Source organism: Nannospalax galili, unplaced genomic scaffold (assembly GCF_000622305.1).
Source record: "Nannospalax galili isolate Female #2095 unplaced genomic scaffold, S.galili_v1.0 scaffold388, whole genome shotgun sequence".
NCBI classification, from domain to species: domain Eukaryota; kingdom Metazoa; phylum Chordata; class Mammalia; order Rodentia; family Spalacidae; genus Nannospalax; species Nannospalax galili.
Genome location: NW_008360304.1, coordinates 4,309,105 through 4,320,469, shown reverse-complemented (window position 1 = coordinate 4,320,469; position 11,365 = coordinate 4,309,105). Strand labels below are relative to the sequence as shown.

Genomic DNA, 11,365 nt, shown 5'->3' with positions numbered 1-11,365 from the left:
CAGTTTTGAAAGAGATGCATCTTAGCTCTGGAAATTGTTATTGAATATGTCAATGCTGTTGTAATGAAATGCTTCTTCTAATCATGTGGTTATTAAATAAATAATTTTTAAAAGTAGACACACTGATAAATGGAATTGAATTGAGGATCCTGATTTAGAGCCACGTGATTTTTGAAAAAGGTACAAAAACTACACAATGGAAAAAAGAAAGCTTGCACATCAAATGGTGCTGGTCAAACTAGGTAGAAGAATGAAACTATATCCCTATTTCTAACCATGTACAAAACTCAACTCCAAATGGATTGATGACCTCAACATAAGACCTAACATGCTGAATCTGATAGAGGAAAAAGTAGGGAACACACAGGAACTTATAGACTCATGAAAGAACTTTCTGAACAGGACCCTGATAGCACAAGCATTACTACCAACAATTGAAAAATGGGACCTCATAAGACTAAAAACTCTCTATAGCAAAAGACACCATCTTTCAAGTGAAGAGGCAACCTACATAATGGGAAAAAAACTTCACCAGCTATACCTCTGACAGAGGCTAGTTTCTAGAATATATAAAGAACTGAAAAAACCATAAACATTGAAACAACAAACAACCCAGTTAAATTTGGGTCAAGGCAACCCTAAATGACATATTCACAATGCAACTTCTATACCTTAGGCTCTGGGAATATCACAAAGACGGAGAAGGAAGAATGTTAAGAGCCAAAGGGACAAGACACCTGCTGCTATTTAATGCATTCTCTACATGATAGGAACGCTGTACTAATGAACTATCCACAGTATGGTAGTCTAATAAGATCTGTATAATGACAAAACCAATTGACATTCCAATGTTGATGAGGGGAATGTCAAGGGATCCCATATCAAGATGAAGAGCTATGGGAAATCAATGTATGTTGAAGGAGGGAGAATCAGTTTGTCTATGGTCAAGGTCCCTCAGAGTTTATGTAATCCCAAATGGATAGCCCTAAACACAGGTATAAAAGAGCACCACTAACTGGACCCAGTGAATTACATATATGTGTATATTTGTAAATGTGTATGTACAGAAAAATAAAAACTAAAGAAGAGTACAGAAATGAAGTGGAACATGGGAAGAGTTGGTTGGAGACTAGAAGGGATGGCAGGGATGCAAAAATAATACTCATGTATGAAATTCTTAAAATAAAAATATGGATTTTTTTAATGGAAGCAAGGAACTAGATGTAGAGTTCTCAAAAGATGAAATGCAAATGACTGAAGAATTTTTTTTTTTAATGTTCAACATCTTTAGCTACCAGGGAAGTGCAAGATAAATGTATTTTGAGATTTCTGCTTACCCCAATCAGAATGGCCAAGAGACAAAAACAAATAATGATAAATCATGCCAAGCATGTGGGGGAATAGGAACACCTACTTACTGCTGGTGGGAGTGCAAAGTGGTACGATCATTATGGGAATCAATTTGAAGATTCTCAAAAATCTCAAAATAGAGCTATCACATGATTCAACCATACCATTCTTGGGCATATTCCCAAAGAATGCTATATCTAAATATAGAAATTCATATCATCCATGTTCATTGCTGCTCTATTCACAGTAGACAAAAAATGGAAACAGCCTAGATTTCTATTAACTAATGGATAATGAAAGTTGCATGCATTCACACAATGAAGTATTATTCAGCTATTAAGAAAAATGAAATTATAAAATTATCAGATAAACGCATTGAACTGGAATAAATTATCCTTACTGAGGTGTCCAAACCCAGAAAGGCAAATAATATATATTTTCTCTCATAAGTAGATACTAGCTTTGCATCTTTAGATACATATATTTAAATTGGAAAATCCCCAGGTGTCAGGAAACTAGTACAGACCCAGGGTGAAGGGCCATATGGGAGCAGAAAGAGACTACAGTACTATAAAGGGACAAAGGGAAGTAATGAAAGAGGAAGGGTGAAATGTGTTGGGGGTAAAGTGGATTATGGGAGATATAACTAACATTAAATGGCTTTGGAAAAGTCCTATGAAAACCTACTACTATAAAAGCTTCTTAAAGTATAGACATAACCTAAAGGAGTTGAAATCCAGTTACCTATAATGAGGGGACCAAGCACCATGGGCTTTCAAATAAAAACACGATGCTGGGGCTCAGCAGTTAAGAGCACTGAATGCTCTTGCAGAGGACCCGGGTTCAATTCCCAGCACCCACACGGCAGCTACAAACCATCCTTAACTCCAGTTCCAGGGGAATCCAAAGCCCTTTTCTGACATCTGCAGCATTGCACGACATGGGTGCACTCACATGCATGGGGCAATAAACTCATACACATAAAATAAAAATAATAAATAAAATATTTTAAAAAATGAATTCTTAGCATTGTGGGTTTTTTGTTGTTTTTTAATATATTATTTATTATTTTTATTTTATGTGTATTCGTGTATTGCCTGCATGTAGATAAGTGCACCCTGTTGTGCAGTGCCGGCAGAGGACAGAAGAGGCTGTCGGATCCCCTGGAACTGGAGTTACAGACAGTTGTTAGCTGCCATGTGGGTGCTGGGATTTGAACCCGGTCTTCTGTAAGAACAACCAGTGTTTTTAACCGTGTAGCCATCTTTCCAGCCCCAGAATTCAGTTTTTGACTAGGGGTGTCCCATAAACTCTCAAACAATACTGGCTATTGTCACTGCTCTTAGTTACCAGCTAGAACTGTATGTTAAAACCCTATTGCTGGGGCTGAAGAGATGGCTCAGCAGTTAAGAACACTGACTGTTCTTGCAGAAAACCCGGGTTCCATTCCCAGCACCCACATGGCAGGTAACAATTGTCCATAACTCCAGTTCCAGAGGATCCAACAGCCTCTTCTGTCCTCTGTGGGCATTGCACCACATGGGTGCACTTACCCACATGCAGGCAATACATGCGTATACATAAAATAAAAATAATAAATAAAATTTTTTTTAAAAGACCCTATTGAAGATACCTGTGTGAGTTGTAGAATTAACAAGGAGAAATCAAGCCGGTACTGACCAGGGATTGAACTTGGGTTGTCAGGTTTGATAGCACATGCCACTACACACAGATATCACAAAGGCCCCTGCATTTCCTATTTGAATACTTCCCTTTAAAACAAGCTCCTAAGGACCACTTTAGGTGTATATATCACAGTATCTGGCACATGGCATTTGTCAAACTACACTGAAAATCAAACATGCTGAAATTGTAAACTATTTCCCTGTTTCATCCTCACACTAGTCAATTATATTGGGTTTTGAGTCTACTGATGATTAGACTTACTAAATCAAGCTGAGGCTGGGTGTATTTCAAATTTATCATGTCATACTGTCATAATTCACATTGCAAAATGATTTTAATTAAATTATCTTAAACAGAGAGTTCTTATGATACAGGCTGCTCTGAAGCCAGTTATTTAGGGGGCCCAAATCTATAGGTGGGATTTCCAAAGACATGTGCAATGCATTGCTCCTTGTTTCACTACTGCCTTTCTATGTGACCATAATAAGCAAGTTACCTGGAATGTTTGCAAAACAGAAGCGATAACATAGTACTGGTAGCCTAGCAACTTCCCAAAGTTATTATGTTGTAATGTCTAAAAGCTTTCTGTTTTTAGATGGACAAATGTTTTATAAATACATGCCATTACTGGTATGTTTGAGTAATACCCACTGGAGCAGAATTCTATCGACTGACATTTTTCTCTAGTTCTATAATTCTCCGGAAAGCATAAACTACCTGCATCTGGAAATAACTTTTATAATGTGGGTACAGGACAACTTCAATTAACCAACACAGAACTATAGCCTTCAAGTATCCGTCAGTACTTCATACTGAGAGACGGAGGCACAAACATCCCAATTAAAATGACTAATCATGATGCAAAGCTTATGAAAAGCCAAGGACTCTTCCAAATGTCCTGTGTGCAAGTTCTGAATCATCATAGTTTCCCCTGGTACACTATTATTTTTCCCATTGAATACATGAGGACAACAACACTAGGACAGAGTACAAGGAAACTAAAGGTAACGCCGTGGCTGTACTTAAAATTCAGACAATATGATGCATGTCCCAGAACTGTAATCATTGCCTATATACAGTCACAGGGCCAAAAGATCAGGACTATAAAGGGATAAGAAACAAAAAACCTTTTAGCCTTCACTTTGTGACATCAGTATACTTGTGTGATTCATACCTTTAAGGTTGGGATGGCACATATACATTACACACAGGAAATGAGCAGAGGCTACAGTGGTGATCCTAGAAGTGTTACTGATCCAAGAAAACTTGCTGTGGCCATAAGAAGTCTAGGTGGAAAAGTAGACAACACTACAGTAACTGTCTGAAAAGGAGATGGCCAGGTGCCTCCTGAGCTTAGCTAATGCTAATCCCACACTTGATACAATCACAGGCTCTACCATGGGACTGTCAGGATCATTGTTTCTGACTCACAGTCAGCTTCACCAGGTCTATTATTAACTAGGAAAAGAGGTGGCAAGAAATTCATTCTTATGTTCTCAAGTCATTCCAGACTTAGCTTGTTTAATTTTAAAACAGATTCCTAAGCTAGTAAAAGAATGCTACAAAGTATTTGGAATTCAGGAAAGAGTCTAAATAGGACACTCAAATGTAGGCCGGTATCATAGGGAAATGGAGATGGACTTTGGTGCAGGATTAGTGAGGGCTCATTAATAAAAAATAAGCCCAATTCAGCAGAGTCTAGAATGGAATCCGATTCCTTGCTGGAGAAGTCTTCCCTAGCACCTCCAATGACTTTTAATTATTCATTTGTATGGGATCATAAAAAACATGCATGTCTAATTTGCAGATTTCAGGAGGCTCACAAATACCGGAAACCTGAATAACAGAATCAGAAACTAAAAATTTTAATAAGTTGTTTCCAAATTAACAAGACACAATATAAACAGGCCTTGGCTCATTCTCTGCAGCTCTGTGTAGTAGGCCATAGGTAGCCAAGAGAATTTACTTAAAGACAAATTTCAGATTAATATGAATAATACCTTTCTGAAAATTAGAACCTCTTAAAAAATATGTATATTAAGAAGAAAATTGAATAAAATTCCTAGCCTAGCAAGTTCTGCATTAGACACTTGGTTGTATAAGTAACTTTTACTTGTTAATGGAGTACTAAATAAGATATATTATAAGAATGTATTATAAATTCCTAAATACAGCATATTAAGTTTTTCCTAGCTTAGTAAGTCTCCCTAGAGAATAAATTCAAATAAAATAACTAGCTAAAGCCATTTTCAGAACTTCTGAAGCCAAAACCAGGAACAAAAGCTATGGAAATTTGCCATACATTAGCAACAATATTTCTACTTGGTGTTTAGCTATACACACTTACCTCAGACCCAGAGCTGAATGGAGAGAGAATTCCAAAGGTCAAAAGGACCTTTGTCTGCCTTGTTCTGAGACTCATTTAGAGTTCCTTCTGTGGCACATGAACCCTGCTTTTTTATTTCTAAGTCAGTTTATATCACTAGAAAAATGTTATAAATTTTCAGTAATCAAATTAGCTTTGTGAATCTACTTTCTCACTCTCAAGATTTTTTTTCTGTTTATTTTTAAGTCTGGCCAAATAAATTCTCAAGAGATTTTGTTGTCTGGATTTAATTTAAAAGTTGTTGGCTCTTGTATGTGTAAATCAAACACCACTAAAACATTTATTTTATGTGCTATGAATAATATATTTTGGCATAATTTAGAAAACATTGTGTTTAAAATAACTTAAGAGTAGACTCTTGCTAATATATTGGAACTGCTATTTAAAGAGATACTATGAACATCTGTACTAGAGCCATAACTAATAACTGTCATTCATTTTCAAATACTCTAACAAAACTGTCATCCAATGAGAAAAATAAATTTTAGAACACACACTGTAACTTAACTTTAGTAAAATAATTAGCATATTACCTTTCAACATAGTCTATGTACAAATTTGAATTCAATATTGTGCTATAAATCTGCATGTCAACACGGATAGAGAGAGAGAGAGAGAGAGAGAGAGAGAGAGAGAGGAGAGAGAGAGGAGAGAGAGACATATTTAGATTAGGGAAACAGGTAAGTATCTCTAGTGAAATAAAAACTTTAGAGGGTAAACAGGTTGTTATGAAGTCCTAACACCATCCATCTTCAGCTAAATGAAAGCTTATTCTATATATCCACACACAGTTATCAAAGTTGACCAAAACAGAAAGAATAATATGAAAAAGGAACAAGAAACAGGTTATATGCTTTCAAGGTAAGCCCAATGACAAATCATAAAAAAGAATACATTTGTATTGAATGAAATAGTATGTTCTTTTTCATATAAATCCTTTTTAGTATGGTCTCCCTGCAGTCCCACCAGGCTTAGAGCTCACTCTATAGACCACCTCAATCTGACAGAGATCTGCCTAGCTCTGCCTTCCCAGTGCTGGGATTAAGGCATGCACCACCATGTCTGGTGTGATATAAATTTTAAAAAGTACTTATACAGAGATTTTGGTAATTATTTTAAGATATTCAAAGAGTACATGAAAGAAAACATGAAGTTGAAATAGGAATTACAAATAAGTATAAATTCATGGGGCTGGAGAGACGGCTTAGTGGTTAAGAGCACTGTCCACTCTTCCAGAGGAACCAGTTAGATTTCCAACACCCACATGGTGGCTAACAATTGTCCATAACTCCAGTTTCAGGGGAATCCTACTCCCTCTTCTGACCTCCATGGATATTGCATGACACGGGTACACTTATGTACATACAGGCAATATACTCATACACATAAAAAATTAACAAAGTATTTTTAAAACTAAATATAAATGCTGAAAAAATATAGTATTTGAAATAAAATTTTCAGTGAATGGGATTAGAAATAGGAAAAAAAGTCATTGAGAAATAGTATCAAATAATTTATCAACCCTGGGAGATGAAAAATTTTCAATATGTAACTATGCAAACATTTAAATACAGTGGATTATAATTAGCTTACATGACCAAAGACAAGAAATTGAAGAAAAGGATGTATAAGAATGACTGCATAGGAGATTTTCCAGTAAGATAGGCCAGAAGCTGCCTTCAAGTGACCCAGTGAAGGAAAAGTAGAGTCACTTCCAAAGAGCCAGAATCTGTCAAGTTGACAATTGATGCCATCACAACTTGGGGGGAGCTGCACGGCTGGACTTGTCTTTTTCTTTGTGGCACTTTGTCTTTCTATTTCTCCACCCTTTTCATCTGTCCTACTGCTGCTTTAGTGGGTTCTCAGTACTCTTCTCTCTGGCTCTGGGAGAGACTCACCAGGCATGCCTTTTGCCAATTATACTGATTGTACTAAATGAGGTGGGAAGACTCACCCACTGTGGGTGATGTCATTCCCAGACTGAGATCCTGATCTGATCTGTATAAATATAAAAAAGGAGCTCAGCAGCAGCAAACATTTGTCACCTCCAACTTCCTGACTGGGACTATGACAAGCTGCTTCAAGATCCCCCTGACTCGACTTATCCACCCGAATGGACTGTAGCCTTTAACTGTGAGCCAAAATAAATTCTTTTTCCCATAAGTTTCTTTTGTTAAGGTCTTTCATTACAGCAACAAGAAAACAAACTAAGATACAAAGGTGGGAGTAGTTAAAATGAAAGGGAGGTGGCATTGGTGAAAAGAGACTGGTCATCCTATCTATAGGACAAGCTCACAGTTCAAAAGTGTCAAATACAGGTGCAGAGCTTCCTCAGACAATGATTGCTCTGACAAGCTGAGTTGTCAGTAGAGAGGATTTCCCCACCAACTCCAAGGGATGAGGCTAGGCACCATCTTACAATGAAACCCTATTGTTTAAAATTGAGTTATCTTGGAGTCCTAAAAACAGGGACCCACCACAAGTCAGAGCATCTGAATTCAACCTGCTATAGTTTCAGGATGTGACACAGACCTGGGAGACTGTTGTGGATAGTGGGAAGGCCAGACACTCACAAAAAGGTGTGGGCTGCAGGAGGCTTTGGTCAGTCGTTGAAGTATGTAGAATATATTCATGCTCTCATAGCGCCCTTGCGGTCTTGGTGCCTGTCTTATTGAGACTAACTCTGGAGTTTGATAGCCCTAAGCCTGATGGTAGGGAATGGATCAAACCTGGGAGCCATCTATTTTCTATGAGGTTCATTAGTATAGAGTCCCAGAACTCTGATGCTCCAGAAGACCTGTTGCCATCTATTGCCACATCTGTCCATCAGGGTGATTAATGCTCAGTGGGTTCTGCAGCTACTCCTATACAGATCTCAGTGATGTGGTTGCTTCTTCCAATTCCACCTCCTAACCAGGAATACTAGCTACCCCTGGGGGTATGAACTGGAGAGTCTCAGAAAGGTGGGAGAATCTGCCCCAACACAGACTGCAATGCTAAGTGTGGCCAGCAGAGCCCTAGGTATGCAAAGAAAGGAAGCTACTAAGACAGCTCTGGTGAACATCTGACAAGTGTCTAGCAGTGGCTCAGTACCGACGTAAACCATAGGTAAGATTCCCTGACTACAACTAACCCACCCTCCCCCTTCCTACTCTTCAACTTTCAAAGACCCAGAAAGAAGTTACTCTAATCCTGTATAGTAAAGAATGGAGACTACCTCTAGGTGGAGACAGATCATTGTCTCTTCCCTCAAGAGATAATCCAGTTTGGGGGCTAGAGAGATGGCTAAGTGGTTAAGAGCACTGACTGCTCTTGCAGAAGACCTGGGTTTGATTCCCAGCACCCACATGGTGATTAAAACCATCTGTAACTCCAGTTCCAGGGTATCCAACACCCATTTCTGATCTCCACGGGTACTGCACAACATGGGTACACACAAATACATGTCAGTAATACATGTAAAAGAGCTAATCCAGTTTGGTAGATCAATCATCTGGCTAAGGAACCATCCCTCAAGATGGTTAAGCCATGCCAGATATAGGAGAAATAATTAGTCCTTTAATAAGATCACTTACATTTCTTTGCTAGAATTCCCATCTACACTATGGCTTTATAAGCTGCCATGAGGCTCAGCTGGGTCTGCCTACTCAGAAAGTACCACTATTCCTTTTTCTTCTGTTGTTTTCTTTGGGATGCTGGTCAGTGCCTAAGTGTGCTTTCTCTGGTACAACAGACTTTTCACTCTTTCTCTAAAGCACTTCACCATGTTATGGGGATGCTTGTCTGCCTTGTGTCTGACCTCCATACTGGCTTAACTCAAATTGCATGACTTTTTTCCTTCATTCTCCTCTTCCATGCAGCTGCTGAGATTTACAGCTTGCCTGCCCTGGGTTTTTCTCATCTCTTGATAAAATTGTCTTTGAGTGTCTTTTGAGTTTGTACTTAAATTATTTGATTAATGAGATGAAGAACCCCAAAAGGGGACCTTGATTTCCAGGGGCTAGAGAGGTGACTCAGTGGCTAAGAGCACTTGGGGCTCTTGCTGAGGACCAGGATTCAGTTCCTAACACCCACATGACTGCTAACAACTGTGGTAACTCTAGTTCCAGGGGATCTTCATGCTCTTCTAGCTTCTATGGGTTCTGCACACACATGGTGCACTTATACACATGGTGCACTTACATACATGCAGGCAAAGCACTCATACACATTTTTAAAAATTGTTTTTATTTTTATTCCCCTTCATAAATTTGTTGAGTAATCTTTTTTTTTTTCATTTTTGGTTCTCCATTTTTCTTTTTTCCGTATTGCTATGCTTTTAGTAGTATTTTGATGTATCTTCTTGTTGGAAGCTTTATTGTCCTTCTAACATCTAATTTGGGCTGTCAATTTTCTCATTAAGAAAATTCTCCTGTTCTTTTTCCTTTCTTTTTTTCCTAAGACAAATAAAGTTTATTACCTATTAAAGTACCAGCTTAAAATTGCAGAAATTTCAAATCACCCTGACAGTCTACTTCCTACCCACCCAACTCCACCAGAATTCTTGATCAAGAGCTTTTCAAGTAAGGAGCACTCTCAGTTCTCTTGAATGGGGAGCTGTATGAAACAAAGGCAAATGTACACATCCTGCTGTCAAACAGCAGCTTCCCAGTTTTCCTTCACTGCCCAGGTTCTGAAAGACTTGTTCATGAACTGCCTCTTCACAAAGCAAGTCCAACACTTGCTGGGTTTGCTGTTCTGAGGGTCAAAACTTTTTCATGAAGTCTTAGTCCAGTCTCTTGCCTCAGCTGCTGTAGATGTGTTTGCATCACTTCGTCTTCCTGTTTGTTTCCAGGTTTGACATAAATTGCACTGAGGGGAAAGCCAGGCTCTCTAGGAATGGGAAAGTTCATGATTCCTAGCGTGTACATTTCTTTTTCACCTTGGCTCATGGAATTATTGCCCTTCTGGCGTTTCTTTAGACACTCAGAAGCGTAGAGCATGATATAGCTCAAGGTCCTGTCAGCTTCGTTCTTGATTTCATAGTTTTTTAAGACATTGGCCTGAAATAATAGATAGCTTCATCCACAGTATCTGTATCGTTGCTCAAGGAGTGGATCCTTTGAACTGACTTCTGATGGGCAACAGCGTCATGTTTCCAATGAGTTTGGAATCTGGGTCCATGAGAGGAGTGGTAAGCCTGCATCTTGGCAGTGCCGGGGTTTTAATCCAAAGCAGCAGGAACCAGCTAGGGAACAGCATTTCCGGCCTGTGAGCCTGGGTGGAGTGGGCAGAAATCCTTCTTCCTTTCTTTTACTTAACCTTGCTTTGCCTAAATTTTCCCCTTTCTCTGACCTGTTATCATACCACCAGAAAAAAAAAAAAAATCATATTGCTGATACAACAGCTGTAGCAAAAAAATATACTTTTTATTAGTTGCAAAAGATTTGGGAGGGAAAGAGAATACCTTCAGAATGACAATGGAAAATAAAAATTAGCATAGCTAGTCAAGACCTAAAGTAGAATGAGAGGCATACAAACACCAAGAAGGCTGACCACTCACAAATGCGGGAGATTATAAGAAACAACAGTGTATTGGTAAGCACCCATGTACATACAGGCAGCACTAAACTGGACTTAAATTGTGAGGGGGATGTATTAGGGGGTGTAGGGGGAGGAGGGGAAAAATGAGGGGTGGATATGATCAAAATTTGCATTGCTTGCATATATGAAATTCTCAAAGCATAACTAAAACTATGTATTAAAAATAGTGATGTCCTTTTTATACACATACACACACACACACAAAAAAAAGACTAGTAATCTCAGGATTCAAAGATGTCTTATTTCTTGTTTTGAATCTTCTCAACATATTTTATAATGACAAAAAAGTAAAAATGATGGCCCACGCCTTTAATCCTAGCACTCGGGAGGCAGAAGCAGGCAGAGCTCAGTGAGTTTGAG

The 11,365-nt window shown here is 38.5% G+C and overlaps 1 pseudogene; it reads right to left on the bottom strand.

Annotated features, from left to right (window-relative positions):
• Positions 1-10,054: 10,054 nt before the first annotated feature.
• On the bottom strand, positions 10,055-10,607 carry LOC103726782 (annotated as a pseudogene).
• Between the last annotated feature and the right edge of the window lie 758 nt (positions 10,608-11,365).